Raw genomic sequence first — 27,647 nt, 5'->3', positions numbered from 1 at the left:
ACGGTAAATATAAATGAGCAAGGTAAATTGATTAATCTAATTGGAATGGGTAAAAGGGCAACAAATAAATTCTAGATCTAGTTTGCAATTAAACTAAATTAATAATGGGTAATTCAAATCAAAGTCTAATTATGCTAAAAGTGATTACAGAGTTGGAGGTTTATGCATAAATTAATTGGGATTTGTCTTGGGCATTCCAATTTTTAGGGAAAAATAGAGTTTGAAGGAAATTGATTCTAAATTCCTTTGATATCTTTTTCAAGCAAACCAAAGTGTGTTCTAAAATAACCAAACCTACTTTCGTATGTTATTTGATTACTTTAAAACCCATTAAGTTTTGTAACCAATAATTAATTCCTCTTAAAATCCTAGTTTATTTCTAAATCTAGGTGATTTTAAGTTCCAATCCTTGATTATCTATCAATGACTTTCACCTTTCGGTCCTTCAATCAAAGATTAACACAATACCCAATGGGTACCAACATTAGGCAAGTAAATCAAGCACACAAGGAAGGAATCAAAACTCATATTTATGTAAAATAAGGAAATACCTAGTCCAAATCCACAAATTAATCTAAAACATATTTCCCAACTCTGAAATCTAAAGAGTTTACTCACTCATAATGGTATTTACAAGAATGATTGATGGAAAAGTAAAGAAAAACATGATAAGAGGGCTAAAATAGAAAAACCCAGGTAGAAGAACCCAAAACTCTGGTTTCTGGAGCTCCAAAAATGGTTGCAGCAGCTCCTCCACAAGAGAAATGGCGTTTTCTCCTCTCTCTATTATATTTTCTTTCCTTTTTGTTTCTCCTCCTTTTCCTCTTGTGGCAAAAAATAGGAAATGATGAATTTATATCTTCCCAAAAAGTTGCCCTAAAGGTAAATAAGAGTCAAGGAGTGGATAGGAAATGAGGTGTAAAATTATCCAAGTCAGCAGCATTATTCACGTTAGCGATGCCGCAGGGTACGGCTTAACCCTAAGCAGCTTCTTAGCAAATTTCAGCTTCTGGTCGCACTGTCTGCTTAAGGTTAAGCAGACCCTCAGCAAATCTCGGTAGACTTAGAGTAAAATGGACTTTTCTGCTCATGCTTGACTTGTGCTGCACCTTAAGCACTACCGCTTTACCCTAAGCATGATCTTAAGCAAAGTCTCAAGCAAATTTCGGCTGGTTTACTCTTTCAAGGCTTGATTTCTTTAACTTTCCTCCATGCTTAAAGAACTCCAAATCTCTTCAAATCATTTCCTATTGCACTAATTGATCTTCGATTTGCCACAAAATCCTATCAAAAACAATAAAATTACAAAAATAAATATAAAGTATTTAAATTTAACAAATAAGCTAAAATAAAGCTAAAAACATAAAATACACTAAAATATAAGGGCAAAATGGATGCAAAACTACCCTAAAATGCCTATATGAAATGAGTGTAACAAATTCCCCCAAACTCAAACCTTTGCTTGTCCTCAAGCAAATTAAAAACAATTAATGCAATTTGGGGTACCTTGCCTTAAATTTATGAAAATTACTTATCCAAACTCTCAAGTTTACTTTTAGCCACCAACAAACCATATACCCACTTTCAAGATGCAAAGAATTTAATCCTTACCAAAGTTATCACCGCTTAGCCTTGGGTCAATTATCCATATCATCAAGCCCAAACCAATCAATCACAAAGAATAATCATGCCTAAATAGACTATAGGGTAATCCATAAACTAAAGTGTCTCAAATAATGATGGAAGTAAATAAATAGATTAATGATATCCCAATCCCATAGGCAATTCTCCTATTCCAATCTCCACTAATGTAGCAAAATACCATCAAAAGATCAAAAGGACTTTCAAGGGTTGTAGTGCGGCTAAGGGGGTGATAATGTGGTTAACAAGAAAGGGATAAGGGTAACAAAATATGAGAATAATCAAATTATTAAAAGATCAAGACACAAATTTTTTTTTTTTCAAGGATCAATTGGGAGAAGGAACTTTACAACTATTCACCAATGCTAGCATATAATTTTGAAGCTTTTAAAGGGACTACATAAATAACATTGACTTTGAATTACAATTGTCCCTTCCAATTCACCCCCAAACTCATTTCTTTGTGTACTTGGATGGTGAATTACTTTGCATACCATAATTGAATTTGCTAGCCTTTTTATTTTAGTCACTTCTCCCAACTAATTGTTATATATATATATATATATATATATATATATATATATATATATATTTACTTTTTTTTTATGTGTATCTATCACTCAAAGAATTATTCTCATGGAGGGTAGGTAAGTGTTTGGGGTTATGGCTAGGCATTGATATGGGTTCCAAAGGAATAAGAGATATAAATGTAAGCTCAAATTGGTTCTAAAGGAAAATTTTAAAGTGAGGTTGGCTAAGGCTAAAATATGGGTTTAAAATTCAAAGAATGCCTAGATCATTTCTTTTTCAAGTGTATGCTATGATTTCGCCTTGAAAGGTTTAAAAAGATTGTTCTAGGATTGGTGAGATATCAATTAGCTACTTCTCACCTTAGAGTTTTCTCTAGGCACTCAAAGTCAATGCAATTGATTGGGTGGCCCTTGGCTAAGAAGATATAAACTAAAGCAAGAATCTAATAACTTTGCACCTATCTAGAACTTTCAATCCATCAAACCCTTCTAAAAGTAAGCTTAATTGCTCTTCAAAGCAATTCTCAATCCTCTAAGGACAAGATAAAAATTTATTTTTATGATATGCATGATCCTAAAGTGAATGCATAAATCAAATTAAAACTAAGTGTAATCTATATGAAAACTATATGCAAATGTATGTATATGGGTATAGACATGTGTGTGGTATATGTATAAGTGTATGAATTATCTATATATGAATGAATGAAATGCAATAAATGAATGAATGAAAATTTTAAAAATTTTGCAAAAATTTTGCCCTCACCCCAAAACTCAAATGAAACATTGTCCTCAATGTTTAAAATGAATGCAAAGATGGGCAAAATTTTGTGAACTACTCAATTAATGAAATTTATACAATTGGGGATTAAATCAATATAAGGTCAAGAATTCCAAAATTAGCTCAAAGTGATATTAACAATGAAGCTTTAGAGAGAAAAATATGGAAAAGTATCCCAAATGTATGAATTTACACTGCTTAAGATGTTGCTTAACCTGCTGCGTAGGGTAAAGCGAAAGCATAAGCATTAGCAACATACCATAAGCATAAATAGTAAAAGGGTAAGCTGTTACCTCCAAATGATGTGAAACAAATGCAGCTCAAAGGAAATTTTGCAACTCATCAATATCAACAAAATTAGGACTGAATAAAAGATAAAGTACAAAAATAATGTGCAAGAAGATGAAAAAGAAATGTAATGAAATAAGATCTAACAGTTAAATCAAGAATTAAACTAAAAAGAATTCATAGAATAACTATATCCATATCAAAAGATAAAATAAAATAAACTAAACTAAAGGAAATGAATGCAAATATAATCATAAAAACTAATTACCAAAGTATTACAACTATTACTAAAGTTTGAAGATTAAAATAAACAGATTACAAAACAAACCTAAAACAGAAACTAAAACTGAATTGAAGAACTAAAACTAGTACTAAACTACTGCTACTGTTCAAGCTCTGCTATCAAGGCTTTACTGTTGTTCAGCTTGCTGTTGGTGGGTCTACTAGTGGCACAAGGCATTTTGTTGGGGTAAGCACAAAATTACTTAAGGTTAAGCATGACTTGCATAGGGTAGTTGCTTAGGTTAAGCATGCAGCAATTGCTGAACTAACGATTCTGGTGTTGCTTAGGGTCAAACAGAAATTTGCTTAGGGTTAAGCAGAATTTGCATAGGGTTAAGCAGAATTTGCATAGGATACAGCTTAGTAAGCAACATCATCAGCAAATTTTGGCAGGTTTTGGGAAAAATTGTGATTTTGCTTACCAAAAACAGTCCAAATGCTATGGAATGCTATCATGACCCTCAGCAATTACCAAATACACACAAACACCATAAAATTGAGGAATTTAAGCTCATCATTTCTTAGAACTCATCAAACATAACATAACTATGAAGGGATTTGAAAGGCAAACAACTTAAATTAAGCATGGATTGTAATTACCTTTCTGCAAACCCAACGAAATGGTTTGATTTCCAAGCTTATACACAAAGCATATTTTCAGCAGCATTTGAGACAAGTTCCAGACATTCAAAATTTGCAGAAAAGACATAGAAATTGACTTCTTAAGCAGCATGAACAGTAGCGTGAACAGTAATAAAAATTAGCAGACTACAAAAACTAGCAGCAATTCAAACAAAAACATGCAAATTCTAACAGACTACAAAAACTATATATACACTAAAAGGTAAAACTTAACAAACACTATTTTTGCACTTTAATAAAGCTCACATCAGTCCTAAATATCAAAATTGATCCTCATTTAAGTTGCATTTCACAAAATTTACACAAAACACAAAATTAAACATGTGCTATCAAGTAGATTGCAATATCAGCAATTTAGCACAAGTTTAAAGGTGTTACTGTTCACAGGTACTGCATAAAGTGCAGAATTTTGCTTATACTTGCTCCCTTTCAATTCTTTCGTTTTGCTACAAGTGTCAATTTGCCCAATCTTCATGAATGACCTATAAAAGATAAACAAATGTCACTTTTGAGTTTAATGAGGGTAAAAACTGAAAATGAAATGAAATGGAAAATTAATAATCTATAAAAGGATACGCTTGGGTTGCCTCCCAAAAAGCACTTGTTTAAGGTCTTAAGCTTGACCTTCTTTTCAAAGCCCATGGTGGTTGGAATTGGAAAATATTACCTCCCTTCACAACAGGTGCTGAAATGAATTTATACTTCAACTTTTTCCCATTATATGTGAAAATACCTATTGCTTTGTTCAGAATTCCAACTATATCTTGAAGAATATTCTTACAAACTTTAGATGAATCTCCTCTTTTGAGTGATTTTGATGGAGGCTTGAGCTTAACTTTTGAAGCTTCATTGTTAATCAAATGAGATAGTGAAGCTGACTTTTTCTTTCGCACTTTATGCTGATTGCATTGCATTGGAATAGCTTGATTTTCCTCTAGTTTAGTAACTTCAGTTCCAGCATCATGCTCTATAACATCTATCCTATAACAAGAATTCATCACAGCTGGTTCCTTGGAATGTTGGAATAAATTAAACTCTATTTCCTCCTCCCCCACTGTCAACTTCAATTTCCCATTCTTTACATCTATATTAGCTCCTGCAGTGGCTAAAAATGGCCTTCCAAGTATGATGGGTGTTCTTACATCCTCCTCCATCTCTAGTACAATAAAATCCACTGGAATGAAAAACTTCCCAACTTTTAATGGTACATTCTCTAAAATCCCAATTGGATACTTTATAGATCTGTCAGCTAACTGCAAAGAAATAGTTGTGGGCTTTAGATCTCCAACCTTTAACTTCTCACATATGGAAAGTGGCATCAAGCTAACACTAGCCCCCAAGTCACATAATGCTCTCTCAATACTTGTTTCTCCAATGTGACATGGTATGGAAAAACTTCCAGGATCTTTCAGCTTAGGTGGGAGTTTGTTCTGCAATATAGCACTGCACTCCTCAGTAAGTGCAGCAGTTTCATAATCTCCTAACCTTCTTTTATTTGATAAAATCTCCCTCAAAAACTTAGCATAAGAAGGCATTTGAGAAATGACATCGGTGAATGGAATGTTGATATACAACTTCTTCAAAACTTCAAGGAATTTCCCAAACTGCTTATCTAATTGTGCTTTTATGAAACCTCTGAGGAAAGGGCAATGGTGGCTTGTACGGTGCAGGAAGCACATATTTCTCTTCTATTTTCTTTTTATCTTCTTTCTCTTCATTTGCTTCCTTACTAGCTTTAGCTTTAGTTGAAGTGGATTCACTCTCACACTCATCTTTCTTTTCTTTCAACTTTACTTCAATTTCGTGTTCTTCCCCCATTACATTTCCACTTCTTAAAGTAACGGCATTGCACTGCTCCCTTGGATTCTCAGGTTGGCTAGGAAGCTTCCCAAAAGCTTTACTATTTGAAGAGCTAGCCTATTGAGCTATTTGATTCCCTAACATCTTGTTGTGTGTTGCCATTTGATCTACTTTAGATGCTAATTGAGAAATCATATCTTATTGACTTTGATGGCTCACAAGTAGAGTCTCAATCATAGCTTCTAATCTAGCTGTCTTGTCTGGTTGTGCTTATTGTGGTAGAGGTGGAGCAGGTGCATTTTGAGGTTTAAGAATTCCAGGAGGAGGACCTCTATTCTGCTGAAAATTCTGATGTTGTTGATACCCAGAAGGTTGCTGAAAATTTTGATTTTGTCCTTGTCTACCTCCCCAAGAGAAATTGGGGTGGCTTCTCCATGCTGGATCATAAGTTGCAGAAAATGGGTTACCACTTGGTCTTTGATTGTAGTTCCCCACATAATCCACTTGCTCACTTGAAAAATCTTGATTAAGTGCAGAAAAATCAGCTGCACAATTGACGTTTGCAGCCCCAACTTCTACTGAATTACTAGGACCTCCAGCTGAAGAATCTACTTTCATGCTTAGCTTGTCCATTTTCCTTGTCAAAGCATCAAACTTAGCATTAATCATATTCATGGCATCAAGCTCAAACATTCCAGCTAGTTTCTTGATCTCATTCCTCTCACAACTCCATTGGTAATTGTTATAAGCAATTTTATCCAGAGCAGAAAAAGCTTCATCTTCAGATTTTTCCATAAGATCACCTCCAGAAGATGCATCAATTGTACTTCTAATAGCTGGTGAAACTCCATTGTAAAAGTGTTAAACAAGCATCCACTTAGGAATCCCATGATGTGGACATCTCCTTTGCAAATCCTTGTACCTCTCCCATGCTTCATACAAGCTCTCATCATCTCTAGGTTTGAAAGAAGTCAGCTCATTTCTTAGCTTAGCTGTCTTGCTTGGTGGAAAATATTGAGCTAAAAATGCTAGAGAAAGTTCATCCCATGTTGTGATAGAACCCGGTGGCAATGAATGTAACCACTCTCTAGCTCGGTCCTTCAGAGAAAAAGGAAATAATCTGAGTCGAATTGCATCATCAGAAACTCCATTTATCTTCAATATATCACTGATCTCAAGAAAGTGTGCTAGATGCACATGTGGACTTTCACTTGGATTTCCTCCAAATTCTGATTGTTGTACCATCTGACAGAGTGCAGGCTTCAGTTCAAAATTATTAGCTTCTACTCTTGGTCTTGTGATACGTGGCATGAAATCCCCAATGTTAGGATAGGCATGATCCTTCATAGAGCGGTTGTTATTATTGTTGGCCATTTCTTCTTGTAATTGCTCTTGCTTTTGTGCTCTTTCTTGTTGTTGTTGAGCTTTAATTTCAGCTTTTCTCCTTTTAGATTCTGCTCTTAAAGCTTTTGCTGTCTTTTCTATTTCTGGGTCAAAGAATAAATTGATTTCTTCACTTTTTGTACTTCTCATGAAATAAAGCACCTGAAAAACAAAATAAACAAATTCTCAAAGTAAAATGGTAAAAAGAAAATAAAATAAAGTGCCCAAATTAACCAAACAAACAATTGTTCAATGTCAAACAAAAATCAAATCTCCGGCAACGGCGCCAAAAACTTGATGGGGCGAATCTGCAAGTATACGGGTCGTCTCAAGTAATAAAGTGATGAATCAAGTATCGTTCCCATGAGGATTTGCTGTTTAAGTACCAAACTATGAATGAAGCGATTATTTGGGCTAATAATTAATGAATAAATGGTAAATATAAATGAGCAAGGTAAATTGATTAATCTAATTGGAATGGATAAAAGGGCAACAAATAAATTCTAGATCTAGTTTGCAATTAAACTAAATTAACAATGGGTAATTCAAATCAAAGTTTAATTATGCTAAAAGTGATTCCAAAGTTGGGGGTTTATGCATAAATTAATTGGGATTTATCTTTGGCATTCCAATTTTTAGGGAAAAATAGAGTTTGAAGGAAATTGATTCTAAATTCCTTTGATATCTTTTTCAAGCAAACCAAAGTGTGTTCTAAAATAACCAAACCTACTTTCGTATGTTATTTGATTACTTTAAAACCCATTAAGTTTTGTAACCAATAATTAATTCCTCTTAAAATCCTAGTTTATTTCTAAATCTAGGTGATTTTAAGTTCCAATCCTTGATTATCTATCAATAACTTTCACATTTCGGTCCTTCAATCGAAGATTAACACAATACCCAATGGGTACCAACATTAGGCAAGTAAATCAAGCACACAAGGAAGGAATCAAAACTCATATTTATATAAAATAAGGAAATACCCAGTCCAAATCCACAAATTAATCTAAAACATATTTCCCAACTCTGAAATCTAAAGAGTTTACTCACTCATAATGGTATTTACAAGAATGATTGATGGAAAAGTAAAGAAAAACATGATAAGAGGGCTAAAATAGAAAAACCCAGGTAGAAGAACCCAAAACTCTGGTTTCTAGAGCTCCAAAAATGGTTGCAGCAGCTCCTCCACAAGAGAACTGGTGTTTTCTCCTCTCTCTATTATATTTTCTTTCCTTTTTGTTTCTCCTCCTTTTCCTCATGTGGCAAAAACTAGGAAATGATGAATTTATATCGTCCCAAAAAGTTGCCCTAAAGGTAAATAAGAGTCAAGGAGTGGATAGGAAATGAGGTGTAAAATTATCCAAGTCAGCAGCATTATTCACGTTCTTGGCAGTCTGCTTAGGGTACGGCTTAACCCTAAGCAGCTTCTTAGCAAATTTCAGCTTCTGGTCGCACTATCTGCTTAAGGTTAAGCAGACCCTCAGCAAATCTCGGCAGACTTAGAGTAAAATGGACTTTTCTGCTTATGCTTGACTTGTGCTGCACCTTAAGCACTACCGCTTTACCCTAAGCATGATCTTAAGCAAAGTCTCAAGCAAATTTCGGCTGGTTTGCTCTTTCAAGGCTTGATTTCTTTAACTTTCCTTCATGCTTAAAGAACTCCAAATCTCTTCAAATCACTTCCTATTGCACTCATTGATCTTCGATTTGCCATAAAATCCTATCAAAAACAACAAAATTACAAAATCAAATATAAAGTATTTAAATTTAACAAATAAGCTAAAATAAAGCTAAAAACATAAAATACACTAAAATATAAGGGCAAAATGGATGCAAAACTACCCTAAAATGCCTATATGAAATGAGTGTAACAGTTACATCTTTTGTTGGCAAAAGAAGGGATAAAGAAAATGATTGTTGTACCATGACTGTTAGTAGTATGCCCTAGAGCATATCATTTAGTATGTATCTTGTACATATTTTATTAATAAAAGGCATTTCCACTTTTCCGTTTACATAATATATTTATGTGTAATAGAAAAGGTCCATTGATATTTTGTTAGAAATTCTATTATTAAGTTGTTAAGAATATGAGTGACCGTATTTCTAGTACAAAGTATCATAAATAGGTTCACAATCGAGGATACTTCATGATAAGGACATGACTTATTCAGAAAGATTGTATTCATGTTTGTTCCCAAGTTATTTATATGAGATATAAATAAGATGGAATGGTGAGTCTCATGCCATATAACAAACATGATAGGCACTTATACATGATAAGTAGGCTGAACCAGTGACACTTATGACAAGCACATGGAGTTTACTCTTGTTAATGTATTGTCATAAATCATATCAGTGCATATAATCTTTAGACCTAAGATAGCACAGTTATCTTGTATATAGGTGGTTTGAGTTTGATACTGCTTTCATACTTATACTATGTATGGGTATACGGGCATGTGTTTGCTCCTCCTAGTTATATATGGAGGTAGGTGTTGATCAAGATGGAATATGTTCCTCTAAGTAAATAGGGATAAAATTCTATGTTCATTCAATTGTTCTTGATGTTTCAAGTTCCTAGCCAGGATAGATAGATTTAATCAGAAAAGAGTTTCTGATGAGAAAATCTTTTAATCAAGAACTGAAATTAAAAGAGAACATAATATTCATAGCAAATGGAGTTTGACATAAACCATGACTCCAGCTTAAGTTGGGATTTTGTAACAGAGAGATTCTAGTGCATGGTAACATATGATTATAGGTTCATTTAAGGTAAACCTTATTACTAATTGGGTGGCCATGGCATGGTATGCTAGGTGTTAACCATGGTCTATGAGGTGCATAAAATGATTTAGAGCAATCATTTATGGTAAGAAAGAGTTCTGATGATATTAAGAGTTGATATCATGTCTCATTGCCAATTAGTGATGAGCCTAGTAAGTCACACATATACACAAGTAATCACTAAATTAAATATAATTTAATTAATTAATTAAAGAGTTTAATTGATTAATTAAATAGGTTTGGTTTGCAATTAGATTGCAAAGTCTCTAGCATGACTTGAAACCAAATCTAGGTTATTGGATGTATAGTACAAGTTAAATTTATATTTAAAGTGTTTAAATATGAATTTAATTAATGAGAAATTAATTAATTAATTTATATTTGATATAAATTGATTAGAAGAAGAGAAATAATTATTTTGAGTTGAGAACTCAAAATTAAGACACATGGGTATTTTGGTCATTTCACAGGGTGACATGTAGCACCATGAGATGGTGACACATAGCACTACACATAAGCTTGCCAAATGTTTTTTAATCATGTAAGATGATTAAAATTAAGATTAAAGATAGGTTTGAAACTTGGCACAATGTGATTGGGTCAATTAAACCTAAAGCCAATAAGAAGGTGACATGTGGCAAGGGTTTTAAGTGGTGACCTAGCTATATAAGTGTTATTATAAAAAAGAAAAATAACAACCAGCCACTGCCTCCCATTTGTGCCACCACCCTTGAAGCTCCCATTATCTCTTCTTCTTCATCTCTCATCAATTCCAAGTGATTAGCAAACAATCTCTTGAATTAAAAATACTAGAAATTGTTTCTAGTGTCCTGTTTACATCTTTAATCTCTTAAAAGGCAAAACTTGATTTTCTAATTAATAGAAAAAGCTTCAGAAGCTGTTCAAGGGCTGCCATAGGTGATCTTAGTGTGGACAAGCTAGAGGAACAACGTCTGGTGTCCTAAAGACGCATCCCAAAGGTACAAATACGCTGCAGTGCATCAGGAGGTTAGTGTATTTGTTCTTGATTTAATCTAGGGTTTTAAAATTAATCTGATTAATTTTAAAATCTTAAATAGCAAATACAGATCCAAAAACATATTAAAAGAGTTTTAATATGTTGTTTATCATTGAAATCAAATAAATAAAAATAAATCTTGCATGATACATGTGACCCTAGGTGAAAATTTTTGAATTCAATGGTATAAACTTGTGTTTTTCATAATTTCGCTCCTTCAATTGGTATCAGAGCCACTATATTGGCCATTTAGATTGTTGATTATATGATTTAATTGTGTGGAATAATCATGAGATGATAGATCCATTACTGGTTGCAAGAAAGGTGGCGGCTTGGGTGATGAACACCATCATTGGTGCGCTATCTTTGGCGCGCTATCTTTGGCCTTCATGGGTGGCGCAAGGTTTGGTTTTAAATTCTGCAATTGTTGTATGATCTAAAGGCCTATCCTATGACTAATTAAAGTATTTAATTAGTAGTTTTAATCACAAAATTAAATTTTGATTCAAATCAGAATTTTAAAAATTGTTTGAATGTGATTCAAATCTGAATTTTAAAAGTTATTTGAATGTGATTCAAATCTGAATTTTTAAAGTTATTTAAATCATATTCAAATCTGAATTTTTAAAGTTGTTTGAATAATATTCAAGTCTGAATTTTTAAAAATGATTTGAATGTGATTCAAATCTGATTTTTAAAAATTGTTTGAATGTGATTCAAATCTGAATTTTTTAAATTTGTTGGAATGTGATTCAAATCTGAATTTTTAAATTTGTTTGAATCATATTCAAATCTAGATTTTTAAGTTGAATATGAGATATTCAATTTAATTTAAGTATGTATGTTTTATTTAATTGTTAAATAGTGATATGCATGATGGATGATCATGGACTATAAAAGACCAATGTGATTGGATTTATTTCTTTTATGTTTCTTTGGGATTGTAAATTAATTAATTTATTTTAATTTATTTTGGGCATGTATTATTAAGGTTGTAATAATTTTTGGGTTGTAATTTCATTTATTTAGTTCTTGTAAATTCGCCTTGGTATGCAAAGGATTACTATGTAATAATGGATTGCAAGAAGATCAAGGAGGTCAAGAGCATTGGTGGGACCAGTGGGAGGAATTTAAGATCAAGTGTTGATTATGTACTCCTTCAGCAACTCTTGTAAAATGAATGAATGAAATGCACCTAAGAATGCCCTGGTTCAATTCTTGGTGGCTCAGAATTGAATCCCTTAGAAAGTCCATGATCATACCATATTTACTATTTATCCATTAATGCATGAGATGTATGGGAATGTATGTAATTATATGATATATGCATGCTAAATGGATAATGTGCAAAGTGAGACCTTAATAGTAATTAGGATGACCATAAAATCTTCCAAACAAATGATTAAGTTGGAAATGTTATAATTAAAGTAATTATAACATGGGCCCTCCATTGGGGTAATTATTTTAAGAAATTTTAAATAGTTGCATAAGATGCAATTAATTTAAGAGATTTTCTTAAGAATAATTATTAAGCATGAGATGTTGTAAATATGTAAATGGTTTGGTGGCCAATATTGGATGTACCTGAGGACATTAAAATTATTTGCATAATTACTGGCTCAATGGAATCAACTTAACTAATGCAAGATGTAGGGGTGGGGGCGGTGAGGCGAAATATCATCCATTGGAATTATATAAAATGCACCAGGTAATGCCCAGGAAAGATGGTGGAGTTACAATGGCCTCACTTAAGTACCACCTCCTTAGACAGCATTTCCTAGACATGCACTTCATACAATCCTAATAGAATCAAACCACTGGTAAGTACCGTCTTCCCATCACACTACCACGGTACTAATGATTTATGTCACGAAGGCATAGATAAACAGGAGTCGCCACCCGGGTAATAACCAGGACATATTCAGTGTTTCTTCCGAGGGTCATGGATGGCAACTTACTCCTTGCAGAGTTTTCACAACCGTCATTACCATAGCCCAATGTCTAGGTTCGAGACAGTGGGTACGTAAGGGGAAGGTGTTAGGCACCCCTTACGCCTGGTCTAACCTCGTTGATTCGAGTGCCAGTCCTCTACTAATGTTTCTAGAAGTCTTATTTATTATTCATTCATTATACTTTATCCTAAAAAATACAATTCTAATCAAACACACGCAAGTAATTCACAAAAGGGTTGTTGTTTATACACAATTTTCATGCACAAGTAATTCCTATCTATGGGGTTGCTAATTATTTAAATGATATTTACTAGATGACTAAAATTAATTTATTATTGAGAATTTAATTTACAAACAAATTCAATTTCAAATAACCCTACGATTCTATTTAACCTAATTAATTAATTTTCACTAAGTTACCCTAAGGATAATTGAACTAAGTTAATTATGTACATGTGTAATTTATTCTAATATCACATAAGGCCCAAACAATCACAACCTCATAAAGATTTCTAACATGCAAATTTATTTTACAATTACCAAGTATTAAATTAAATTTATTTTACATGCTAATGTTAATTTAATTTACAAACAAGATTAATTTTAATTTACAAAGTATTTATTTAAATTAATTAAATGCAAAAGTTAGTTAAATTAAAAACAAAGTTAATTTTAATTTACCAAATAAAAGTTCTATTATTACTACAATTCCATGCCAATGGTTATTCGAGAAGTTTAGAGCTACTTACCTGTTGGTAAATGCAGTTGCCATTGGGGCAAGCTACCCTTAAAAAAGGGTCTTCTCTTCTAGTATGGCAATGATATCCCTGGCTTACTCCCGTTTAGCTCCATATAAGCTCCACACAAATGCCCTCTTTAGTACTTACCTTAGGGCTACATACCAATTTTGTTTGTAATAAAAAATAAAGAAACTAAAGAAAATAAAAGAAATAAAGAAAATATCAATAACAATTTACATTGGATTCTAACTCTAGTCTCCTAAAGGGTTAAAATTCCTAATTAGTTACAACTACCTCATGGTCTAAGTCTTCTAACATGATCCAAACACTTCATAACACTTATTGAATTAAAAGAACATAGAACAATAGATCAAATATCAATTAAAACCCAAGAAAATACAAGAACATGCATAAATATACAATTTCCAAATTTTGGCAGATTAACGGTAGCAAGAAATATGATTTTTTAAAAATAGTTATACATGCCTAAAAATCATAAAAAAATTACAGAAGACAGCCTACATATCATACAAGATCATAAAATTTATAAATCAAACAAAACCCTAGCCGAATGGTCTACATAAATCGTAATTTTTCTAAGTGACAGAATCGTACTACTTTTTTGTAAAATTCATAACTCATTAACCACAATAGATATGAATGCAGAACCAATTGGAAAATATTCATAAGATTCTGAAGTTAATTTTAGACACTAGATTTACACAAAAATATTAAGGAACAAGGGAGATATGGGCTCCACAATTCGGATATCCTGCAAATCAGATTTTACAGGAATCCTAAATTCAAATAGCCATAACTTGCAAAATATTAAAGCTTTTTTAGTGATTCTTGAGCCTAAAATTAATGGAATTTCGTGTAGAATATGAATATAATTTTTACAAATTTTTTATAGATTCAGAAAATAAAGAAAAATAATAAAAATACGAGAGACAGAAACTAAACATGTGCAGAGTTGTGTATCCCCTCAAATTAAGAATGATTACATGATCTATATGAACATATAAAATAAATTGAAGACAAAGAGCATAGAATTAAAATATTGTGTGGCATAGATCTTGAAAAGAAAACAATAAAAACTGACCTTCCAGAAATCTTGTATGAAAATCTTCTTGAGGAAAAGAAAAAAATAAGGAAGAATTTAAAGAGTCTTGAATATCTCTAAATTTCCTATAGCTCTGAAATATCTCTAAATAACTCTGAATTTTCTCTCCCTCTTTTCCACCACCTCCCCCCCCCCCCCCCCCTTTTTTTTCCTTTCTCTAGTAAGGTATTTATAGGGTTTTGGGAGAGAGGTGTGATAGGGTTTGGAGTCTTAGGGTGATAAAGTTTAGATGACTTAAACAACTACGATTGCAGAATTCGAATAAGACTGGGATATGGGTGAGGTGTTTCAACCAATAGGAAGACAGGAAAAAATGGAAGGCACCAATAGGGAGTGAGGAAGAGGTGTGGTAGGGTTTGGAGTCCTAGTGTGATAAAGTTCAGATAACTTAAATAACTAGGATTGATGAATTTGGATGAGACTGGAATATGGGTGAGGTGTTCCAACCAATAGAAAGAGAGGGAAAGGGGGTGACACCAAGAAGGAGTGAGGAAGAGAGTAAGGCCAAGGAGGAGAGAGATATTTTGTTATTTTAATTTTTAGAAAATAATTAAATGGGTCCCATTTAAAATTCCTAACTAGGCTTTCTTAGGCCCATGGAGCCCAATTAAACTTAATTAGATCCATTTAAGAACTACTCATATTAAATTTAAACAAAATAAAATTTTATTTAAATTTAATTGAATTAATTTCCTCAAAACTTTATTATTATCATTATTATTTTTTCAAGATCATGCCACAAAATTAATAATTCATCTCCATGTCTCTAATTACATCTTATAGTCATATAATTTTTCTTCATCGGGTTTCCCACGGCCTCAATGCACATACTCATTACAAAATAAGGGTCTACAGTTTGCCCCCCACTTTGGCGAAAGTTGAAATTAATGCGAAAACATTGCTCAAGTTTAGTCAAAGTGAAACTCAAATTTCTAATAACTATGAAACATTGGCTATAAGGATCAAGTATATTTTGCTCGGTCAACATACTCAATGTTATGAGACTAGCTATGGTCTCATAATAGTAATAACTGTGTCATGTGAAAAATGAGTGTATCTTGCTCTGTCGATACACTCTGCGTCATGAGACTAGCTACGGTCTCATAATAGTGATAACTGTGTCATGTGAAAATTGAGTGCATCTTGCTCTGTCGATACACTCTGTGTCATGAGACTAGCTATGGTTTCATGACAATGGCAACTGTGTGATTTGAAATGTTGTGGATTCGTATTTAGGACCGTAGTCCTAAACTACCTACGTATCCCCCTCATTATCCTGAGGAAGAATCAGATCCACTCGTAGTTCGACACTTGAAACTGTGGTGATGTATGTTTGTAACACCCTAGGCAAATCCCACATCGACAAAACACGGGAGAGATGCTGGGTTTATAAGTTAGTGGTTCGTAACACCTAGTGACGCGTTTTAAAACCGTGAGGGCTTCGGTCCAGAGCGGACAATATCACTAGTGGGCCGGGCCATTACATTTGTGGTATCAGAGCCGCTCCGCGTGCAACCTTGAACGGTGGTGGGGCAAACCTCAGTGAGGACGCTGAGTCCCATAAGGGGGGTGGATTGTAACACCCTAGGCAAATCCCACATCGACAAAACACGGGAGACATGCTGGGTTCATAAGTTGACAGTTCGTAACTCATAGTGACGCGTTTTAAAACCGTGAGGGCTTCGGCTCAGAGCAGACAATATCACTAGTGGGCCAGGCCATTACATTTAGTGGTATCAGAGCAAAGGTTTAGGCGGTCCTAGACGTAGATAGATAGAAAGAAATAGTTGCATCACTTGCATGGGCCTTTAGATAGAGTCGAGGTGACAATAATGCAGATCTATTTTTTTTATCTGTTTTATAGGATCGATGGCATCCGATCCGTCAGAGCACGGGTCTCCAAAACTAATAGAGGAAGAGGTAGAGAGTCACGCACCTGCACCTGCGTTTAGTCAGGGGCGCAGTAGCAGTAGAGCAGAACCATCGTTGGGTACTTTAGTAAGGACACAACAGGCCTTCCTAGAGCAAATGACTCAATTGCTTCACAGTCACTGAGCTATGCCACCACCTCCCGGCTAGTATATAGGACCCCGAGAGAGAGTTAGAAATGATGAGCGATTTAGGAGAGACAAAGTGCAAGAGAGGGTCTGACTGCCACCCAAAGACAAACAAGCATAGAGAGCAAGAGACCAAGGGGGTCTCAGGGTTAGATTTAGAGCAAAGAACAGAGGCAGAGGTTCCTATTTGCCCCGAGGAGAGGAGGTCAGATGAGTGTATCAATTGACAATTTTACGGGTCTTATAGCACGGAGATCAACCTCGATGCCAGTTTGTACACATTGTTGGAAGAACCACAGAGGAAAGTGTAGATTGCTAACAGGTGGATGTTTCAGATGTGAGTCCATAGAGCATTTTTTTTTGAGAGATTGCCCACAGAGGAGTGCTCCCACAGCTCCACCACAGACACTAAGTCCGCTCGACAAGATAGAGGGTAGAAGACCGATGAGACCAGAGATAGCTGATACATCACAGAGAGTTTCTAAGACTATAGAACACCCCGAGGCTGAAGTAGCATCTCGCGTGTACGCTATGGCTCGAGAAGAGCCAAATCCGGCAGACGTGATCAGAGGTACATTTCCTAATTATAATACCTTTAAGTATGTATTGATAGACCCTAACTATGTTCACCCCTATATATGCATTGTACCTCCTGTTGAAAGAGGATACCGATAGATGGGTCAGAAGATGACATACTTGTCACCAACCCTTTGAACCATAAGGTTATGGTAGATTATCAACCGAAAAGGATCGTATCAAAGATAATAGATGGAAATGAGAAGGAGGCTGTATATGAGATGAAAGAAGATGAGTACAGAACTAGTTGAGAAAAAAAAAAAAGAGTTAGTCTATTGGGATTATACCGTGGTGATTATGCAATGCTCTTGATGTTTGTGCTGTAAGCTGCAGATTACAGTACCGACTTGGGACTATTGTGTAGAGCTACATATTTCCAATAGTAAATCGAGATAAGGATAAGATTGTAGAACTAGGATTAATAAGACAGACTAAAGAAAAAGTAAAGTATTATAACACAAAAAGGTGAAAAGACAAGGAGATAGCGGTCCCTCGATTAATTACACTGTGTAAATTTCGAGGACGAAATTTTATTTAGAGGGGAAGAATTGTAACGCCCTCACCGTAGGTAGTCCATACATTTTACTGTTCTGATGACTAATGTCTGTTCGGACAGTCAGGATGTTTGGAACTACACTTAAACTATAGTGAGGAGGCATAAATTAATGAAATAAATATTAAAAAAAATATAAGAAAAACATTTTGAGAAATAAAATAAAATTTAGAGAATTTATTAATTGGTATAAAAAATAAAAATAATCCGATGAGCACCATGAAAGGCATTTTGGTCATTTCACCCCTAGAGGTGAATTTTGACTTAAATGTCAAATTAAAATTTGGAAATAGAATAATTAACATAAATTAATTTTATGAATTTGAATTTGAAAAATGAGAAGAGAAAGAAGAAGAAGAGAAAAGAAAAGAAAAGGAAAGAAAAGGAAAGAAAAGAAAAGAAAAGGAAAGAAAAGGAAAGAAAAGAAAAGAAATGAAATAGATTTATGAAATTTAAAAAAAAATAAAGTACAATAATTATAGAATATATATATATATAAGACACAAGAGACAAAAATTCACCAACCACAAGTCTTCTTCATTTCCTCTTCTCTCTCTCCTTGCCGTCTCCATGTTCTCTCCCCTCCACCATTTTTGCTCAAGCTTTGAGCTTGAGTTTCTCTTCATTTATCCACCAAAACCCATGGTCCCCTTCATTAAAAATTTAGCCCACATCATAAGGAAGCTCTAGGTACCCATAGGGAGAAGGAAAGTTGAAGTTTTGGGAAAATTTTCAAGTTGGGTCACAAGAGGTTAGTGCTTTTCTCCCTTCCTTCTTCTTTTAATACTTGAAAGTGACTTGAGATAAGTGGAAATTTCAAGAAATTAACAAGAAATTCATGAACCCATGATGTCCCCAAATTTTGGCAGCCATGAAATGTGTTGGGCTTTATTGTGTTCAAATAATGTAAATGAGTTTAGAGATGATGATTGATATGATTATATGTATGAGAAGTGAAAAGGGATTGAATTGATTGAATTTGAAACTTTGAAAACTAGGGTTTGTGTAAATGTTGAGGACTTTGTGTAAAATGTTGAAATTGACCTATTGGGATGAGATTGTTGCTTATAGAAGTGTATTGCATGCAAATTGAAGTAAGGAAGTTGGAGGAGATTGAGTTTTGGAAGTGTTAATTTTCTGCAGGTTGTGTTTGTTGAGGGCAGTGTACATTTTAGGCCATAAATAAAATTGTGTGACCCCAATTGGTATGAGGCCAATTGGAGGTGAAACTAGACCCAAAATAGCCCATTTTCCATGAAGAAACCATGCCCAAATTCTGTCCAAAACTTGAGCTAAATACTACCCAAATTCGGATTTCCCTGCACCCAACCCAGAAAATGACCAAATGAACAGTACGTGTTCATTTGGTCATAACTCTCTCTATACTGGTCCAAATAACCTAAAATTTTACCCATGGAAAGTTTAGACATAGGGCTACACTTTTCATGAAGACTACTTAACCCAGTTTTGCCTTTAACCAATTCAAATGGTTAGCACAAATTGGGTCACTGAAACTGCTAACCCAGAAAATGTCCCAAAATACTATTCCTTTGGTATTTTGTCCATAACTTGAGTTCTATAACCCCAAACTCAGTGATTCAAAAACTGAAATTCAAGTTTAAACATAGAGGAGCAATTGTTATGAAGGAATTGTGACTAAATAGACATCCCAACCTAGTCAAATTCCTAGATAAAGATAACACATCAACATGAACCTAATGAAAGGTTCATGGGAAAAATGCTATATAGGATAATTAAAATACTCATAAGGAAAATTTAATATTAAAAATGATATGAATATGTAAATTAGGACTAATGTCCTATTAATATGAAATTTATGGTATCAATGAACAGTACTAGAAAATAGTAATAGTGAATAGTGCTAAATTAATTAAAAATATTTAATTGCCCATAGTATACCTAGACTTATTTATTTAGTTGGATAAATTGGTATACCAATTAGGGACTACAGATATAGCGATCGCCTACCGAGAAAATCATGAACTGACAATATATGTCTGGTATGATTGTTCTACAGGCTATATGCCTACTTACTGGCCATTGTGCCTACTTTATTTCTGGCTTTACAAGCCTGACAGCGGGTCTCGTGCTCGACAGCTGGCCTCGTGCCTGACAGATGTATACAGGGTAGACATATCGCTGTCTAACCCGTATACTCCCGTATATCCAGCTTTTATAATTTGTTATAGGTTTCTTGGGCATTGATAATAATTAATTAATACTGAATATACAATAAGTAAATAGGAAAGATCCTAATAATTTTAATTGTTTCCAAAGTGTAATAAAAAAATGTAAAAGACCCAGAATTTATGATTTGTAAATATTAATTCAATTGTTTAATTATTGTTATTATAAATTATGCACCACTAAGCGTTATGCTTAGCGCGTTGGTTTTCCATCGCGTAGGTATCAAGATCGTGATCGCCACAGTAGTATTTGGACAGAGTTCCGACCAAATCTGCCACCGATCAGAGTCACCTCACCAGTCTTTTGTATTTTGGTAGGGCCCATGTGTAGAGTAGTATTTTGGTTCATTATGTCTAGTCATGATGTAATTACTAGTTTATGATGTATTTTATTTGGACTTGAAATGAAAACTTATAATTTATTATCTATGAATTTCAATATGAATGCAATAGATGACACTTCATTTTGAGATCTCATAAATAGTTGCGAATGATATGATAAAAGAGAATATGATATGGAAATATGTGAGATGACTATGAATATATTAACAAGTGATAGTGGAACCCGCCAAATGCTAATAAAATAAGGGAGGCTCTATCCGGGTCTCCACAGAAATAAGATATAAAAAAAAAAAAAATTTCTACACATAGAATACATGTTTTAAATGACATCAAAAGTTTACAATAGATATGATAAAACAAGATAGGGTGCTCCGGCACCAAATGTGGCACTTCTTGCTCGGCTATACGGTAGACGGGTAAGGGGCGTCACATTTAGTGGTATATTGTCCGCTCTGGACCGAAGCCCTCACGGTTTTAAAACGCGTCACTAGGTGTTACGAACCACTAACTTATAAACCCAGCATCTCTCCCGTGTTTTGTCGATGTGGGATTTGCCTAGGGTGTTACAATCCACCCCCCTTATGGGACTCAGCGTCCTCGCTGAGGTTTGCCCCACCATCGTTCAAGGTTGCACGCGGAGCGGCTCTGATACCACAAATGTAATGGCCTGGCCCACTAGTGATATTGTCCGCTCTGAGCCGAAGCCCTCACGGTTTTAAAACGCGTCACTATGAGTTACGAACTGTCAACTTATGAACCCAGCATGTCTCCCGTGTTTTGTCGATGTGGGATTTGCCTAGGGTGTTACAATCCACCCCCCTTATGGGACTCAGCGTCCTCACTGAGGTTTGCCCCACCACCGTTCAAGGTTGCATGCGGAGCGGGTCTGATACCACAAATGTAATGGCCTGGCCCACTAGTGATATTGTCCGCTCTGAGCCGAAGCCCTCACGGTTTTAAAACGCGTCACTATGAGTTACGAACTGTCAACTTATGAACCCAGCATCTCTCCCGTGTTTTGTCGATGTGGGATTTGCCTAGGGTGTTACAATGTTCTTCTACGCCTTACACACCTACAGGTGACATGTTAATGCGTGTTCTTCTACGCCTTACACAACTATGCCATATGGCCTAAACAATGTCTAAGGACTTACCAAAAAATATCTGTCATGAAATGTTGTGGGTTCGTATTTAGGACTGCGGTCCTAAACTACCTATGTATCCCCCTTACTATCCTGAGGAAGAATCAGACCCCCTCATAGTTCGATAATTGAAATTGTAGTAATGTATGTTATTCTACGCCTTACACACCCACAGGTGACATGTTGATGCATGTTCTTCTATGCCTTACACAACTATGTCATGCGCCCTAAACAATGTCTAAGGACTTATAAAAAAATATCTAATTCATGATTTGAAAAAAAATTAGGATGACTGGGTCTCAAAATTCTCTCTGATTTTTATGCTTCCTGTATGTTACTTCCTATCATGGGCATGCTGATTTTGCTAGAGATTCTAAAAAAACTTAGTCCTCTGGGGGATCTCTTTTTGCAAAAACTTTCTTATAACCTCAAAATTTTTTAGAAGAACTGTTTACCAAAAAAGACTTCCTCAAGGTCACAATACAATTTCCCTCTGATTTTTCTTTTTCTTCACTTCCCCATGCTTCATTATTCTACAACTATTTCAAAACTTTTTCTGCCTTGGCTCCTTTATCTTCCATGAACTCAATTCTTTGTGCTCTAACTTTTGCCTGAAATGCTCTTTCGAGTTTTCATTTCAGCGAACTTGCTCTAACTTTTGCCTAAGCGGCCCTTTCGGGTTTTCTACTTAGCGAGCTCTCTTTTTTCTTTTCTTTTTCTTGTTCTTTTTCTCTTTTTTTTTTTTTTTTTTTTTTTAAATTAGACAATCACCAGGATATTCATATCAAGCACTTATTCTATCATGCTCATAAGGCAATAGGTTAAATCAAAATAATACAGTTCAATTACTTAATCTTTTGATGTATCCCTCAAGACACAAATACTCATAATCATAATTAAATAAAACCTATTCCTGGTTAATACAATAAAAACTTCTTTATTTATTCAGGTACACCATTACTCCCTCTTACATTTAGTTTTGCCAAATTTCTAACCTTTTAAAGTTAGAAATAAGCTTTATAACCTGTCGAATGGCCTTTTCAAGTTTTCCATCCAGATCTTCTCTCATCTCTCCTTTTGCCTAGACTGCCTTTGGCAGCTTTTCAATCTAGCATTTTTCTTTTCTTTTCTTTTTTTCTTTGACCCTTACTTTTGCCTAGACCGCCTTTTGCAGGTTTTCAGCCTAGCGGGCCTGTCTCACACAAAGTACCATTTAAGCCTGTCTAAATTGACCGGTTCTTGAAATTCATTCCCATCCAGGTCTGATATTCTTACGGTAGCAAGATCTTTTTTACTATGTGTGGACCATCCCAGTTTGGCTTAAACTTTCCTCTTGGATCAAAAGGGATGGGCCGAGTTTGTTTCACAACCATATCTCCCTCTTTGATCTTTCTTGGCTTCACCTTCTTATTAAAGGCTCTAGTTATCTTCCTTTGATAAGCCTGCATATGATACAAGGATCACATCCTCTTTTCATCAATCAAAGCTAGTTCTTCATATCTCTTCTATGCCCACTCATTTTCTAGGATCTTAGCTTCTAGCATCACTCTTAAGGATTTGACTTCTTGCTTAATGGATAGCACTACTTTAGTCCCATACACTAAAGAGAATGGGGTTGCCCTCGTGGATGTCCTTGTAGTACTACGATAACCTTAAAGAACATAAAGGAGTTTTTCAGGTCAATCCTTATATGTTTCGAACATTTTTTTTTTCAACTAGAACCTTTCCATTCATATGGGGACCACACATTCCTGCATGTACTTCTTTCATTGTTTGCTCAGCCTATTTTTCTATCACACATAAGAGTTTGTAGAATTGCCCCCCAGCTAAAGTAAATTGAGTGGCTAATTTATGAATTATTGCTCTATCTCTTTTGTAGGCTTATTGCGAGTATTCTCTCACTTCCAGAAACCTCCTTATGTCTTCATATCATTTTCCTTCTCCCTCTAGGTCCACATGTGCTGCTACTAATCCTTCATAGCATGAAATTTTACTCTTCACTAGGAAAACTAGCTAAGTCAACTTTTGATCACCCCTTTTCCTATGGGGACATCAGTGTGGGTTGGGAATCGGTCACCTGATTTTAAGCTCGAGGCATGTGCTTCTTGGTACTTTGTAAACAAGGCTATAACTTTATTTCTTTCTTCTTGGGTTAAATCTTTAGCTAACTTAATGTCTTTAGGATTATTTGGTGTACCCAAATTAATAGAGATCGATTTTGATGCATTAATAGAAATTGATTCTAAATGATTATGAATGCCATGCATATGCTATTAGAATAAACATCAAATAAGTAAGCAAAAGGACTAGTCATATTAGTAATTTTTGCCTCGAAATCTTCATCAAGTACATCAAAAATGGAAACGTCTGTATCACTACTGTGAGCATTACAAAAGACAAACTCAAACTTAGGAGTGTAACTTTAGATGCTTAGCTTTCCATGCAGTCCTTAGATCAATGGTCCTGATTTTCTGCTCTAATTCTTTCACATGTGATAGCCCCTAATCATATGTCAAGGTAATTGCCCCCTCTTTGAAGGACTTAGGAGGCTTTGACTCTTTTTCCTCTTTAGTTGGCTCATAGCCCAAACCATATCTTGTGATCTACCCCTTCATCTCAAGAAAAGTCACCAGACCATCTATACTTTCTCCTAGGCCTATGCTAAGAAAAAATTTCATCCCTTTCTTCATAGTAGCCACTTTTAAATCCATCAAGTTTTCATAGATCCCAACAACTTGAAAATCAGACACTAGTGGAATTGAACCATCTAGTTGTAATGCAACTATCTCCTCATCAGAATTAGTCCAAACATCCAAAGGACCCTCATCATAGCTAGAATTATCACAAATGTCAACAACCATTATGGAATGAGGTTCATTAGGCTTTTGGATGGGTTAGATAGGTTCATTGGGCTTTTGGATGGGTTGGATAAAGTCAATAATTCTGTTAGGGTTATTTGGGGTGATGGAGATCATGTAGAAACCTGGTGTAGTTAGAAATTTTGGCTAGGCATGGGGCTTTTGGGTTGATTTTCTGGGTCAATTATCCTTTTGGCATCAATTAGGTCATAGATATCATGCTTAAGTTGAAAGTATCAGTCAGTGTCATGATTGTGGGCTTGGTAGGACCAGCAACATTGGTTGATATCATAGCTAGGTGGGAGTGGATTTGGTAGTGGTTTGGGTGCTAAGAGCTATAGGAGGTCTTAAGCTTTGAGACGCTCCAACACTTCGGATAAGGGTTGGCTAAATTGGAAAAATCTCCTTGGGGTGTGGACACAATTTGAACCTCAATAACTTTAATGCCACTTAATTGGCCTACCTTGGGGCCTCTTTCTAAAGTTGACCACAATTGTCTCTTCTAGCTCAAACATCTTGACGTTCAATATTTCATCAAGCACGGCCATAGTTTCCTCCATCTTAAGTAGTACAGGTGAAATTCTTACTAGTCTCTTCCCTTCCCTAAACCAAGTGACCTGATTGGAAGTCTCTTTGGTGTGCTTTGAGGCTATGTTTGCTCAAAAAAATAGGATTTAAGGGTTAACCTAAGCATGCTACATACATGAATGTAATGCATGAATGGACCATTTTTTTTTGCCTTAACTTTTACAAAACCAAAATCGAACCATACCAATAGAACCAAAACTGAACTAAAATCAGACCATATAAACTGAACTAAAATTAGACCAAAGACTGAATCAAAATCGAAAAAAAAAAAAAATCTCCAGAACTGAATCTTCGCCCCTTATACCTTCAACTCTCACGTGCAGGGTAAGAAAAAAATTCTATCCTAGGCTATGGTACATTGGACACACAAACAGGGGGTGGTCCAGGACAATCCTTCCCTCACAAACAAAGGATTTATACCCTTAAAGTTTAACCATAAGTAAGCATCCTCTTGCTTAACATGGGTTTTGAAATGGACTTGGGCCTATACACACATTGGGTTTATGCATAGGCCTAAGTTCATCTCAACTACCACTAGAACTTATAGTTTAAATAGTAAGATTATAAATCCAGCACAACAAAAATCTACGGGGTACCTAGGGTTGAAATCTATGGCTTATGGGCTTCATTGGGTAGGAAAAGGGTCACCCATGCAAGATCTTGTCCATTAAGCACAACGGCCGGAGCTGTGGCTCTTTTATATACTCGAAGGTATGGGCATGGGGTGCTAGCATTCACCAATTTGTCATAGCTCGAATCGAACCATGGTCTCCTTGGCTAATACTAACGGGGCTAAAAGGGTAAGGGTGATCCGTGTGATAGTGTAGTGCAATGCAAGAAGTTTAACAGAGAAATAATATTAGACTAATAAAAACATGTTAGAGTAACTATCCATTTAGTCCCCAGTGGAGTCGCCAAACTGTAGGGGTGGGGGCGTGAAGTGAAATATCATCCATTAGAATTATATAAAATGCACCAGGTAATGCCCAGGAAAGATGGTAGAGTCACAATGGTCTCACTTAAGTACCACCTCCTTAGACAACATTTCCTAGACATGCACTTCATACAATCCTAATAGAATCAAACCACTGGTAAGTACCGTCTTCCCATAACACTACCACGGTACTAAGGATTTATGCCACGAAGGCATAGATAAACAGGAGTCGCCACCCGGGTAATAACCGGGACATATTCAGTGTTTCTTCCGAGGGTCATGGATGGCAACTTACTCCTTGCAGAGTTTCCACAACCATCATTACCATAGCCCAATGTCTAGGTTCGAGATAGTGGGTATGTAAGGGGAAGGTGTTAGACACCCCTTACACCTGGTCTAACCTCATTGATTCGAGTGCCAGTCCTCTACTAATGTTTCTAGAAGTCTTATTTATTATTCCTTTATTGAACTTTATCCTAAAAAATGTAATTCTAATCCTACATACGCAAGTAATTCACAAAAGGGTTGTTATTTACACATAATTTTCATGCACAAGTAATTCCTATCTATGGGGTTGCTAATTATTTAAATCATAGTTACTAGATGACTAAAATTAATTTATTATTGAGAATTTAATTTACAAACAAATTCAATTTCAAATAACCCTACGTTTCTATTTAACCTAATTAATTAATTTTCACCAAGTTACCCTAAGGATAATTAAACTAAGTTAATTATGTACATGTGTAATTTATTCTGATATCACATAAGGCCCAAACAATCACAACCTAATAAAGATTTCTAACATGCAAATTTATTTTACAATTACTAAGTATTAAATTAAATTTATTTTACATGCCAATGTTAGTTTAATTTACAAACAAGATTAATTTTAATTTACAAAGTATTTATTTAAATTAATTAAATGCAAAAGTCAGTTAAATTAAAAACAAAGTTAATTTTAATTTACCAAATAAAAGTTCTATTATTACTACAATTTCATGCCAATGGTTATTCGAGAAGTTTAGAGCTACTTACCTGTTGGTAAATGCAGTTGCCATTGGGGCAAGCTACCCTTAAAAAAGGGTCTTCTCTTCTAGTATGGCAATGATATCCCTGGCTTTCTCCCATTTAGCTCCATATAAGCTCCACGCAAATGCCCTTTTTAGTACTTACCTTAGGGCTACTTACCAATTTTGTTTGCAATAAAAAATAAAGAAACTAAAGAAAATAAAAGAAATAAAGAAAAATCAATAATAATTTACATTGGATTCTAACTCTAGTCTCCTAAAGGGTTAAAATTCCAAATTAGTTACAACTACCTAATGGTCTAAGTCTTCTAACATGATCTAAACAAATCATAACACTTATTAAATTAAAAGAACACAGAAAAATAGATCAAATATCAATTAAAACCCAAGAA

The 27,647-nt window shown here is 34.8% G+C and overlaps 1 non-coding gene and 1 pseudogene across 1 annotated transcript; one reads left to right on the top strand and one right to left on the bottom strand.

The window, feature by feature from the left end:
• Positions 1–4,244: 4,244 nt before the first annotated feature.
• Positions 4,245–5,982, bottom strand: LOC131169396 (uncharacterized; annotated as a pseudogene).
• An 865-nt stretch (positions 5,983–6,847) lies between these two features.
• Positions 6,848–6,954, top strand: LOC131170173 (small nucleolar RNA R71). Its single transcript, XR_009141110.1, has one exon. It is a non-coding gene; the product is annotated as a small nucleolar RNA R71 (small nucleolar RNA).
• Positions 6,955–27,647: the final 20,693 nt, after the last annotated feature.

This window comes from Hevea brasiliensis, chromosome 10 (genome assembly GCF_030052815.1).
Source record: "Hevea brasiliensis isolate MT/VB/25A 57/8 chromosome 10, ASM3005281v1, whole genome shotgun sequence".
Classification (NCBI taxonomy): Eukaryota; Viridiplantae; Streptophyta; class Magnoliopsida; order Malpighiales; family Euphorbiaceae; genus Hevea; species Hevea brasiliensis.
This window is presented reverse-complemented; position numbering and strand designations above follow the sequence as displayed.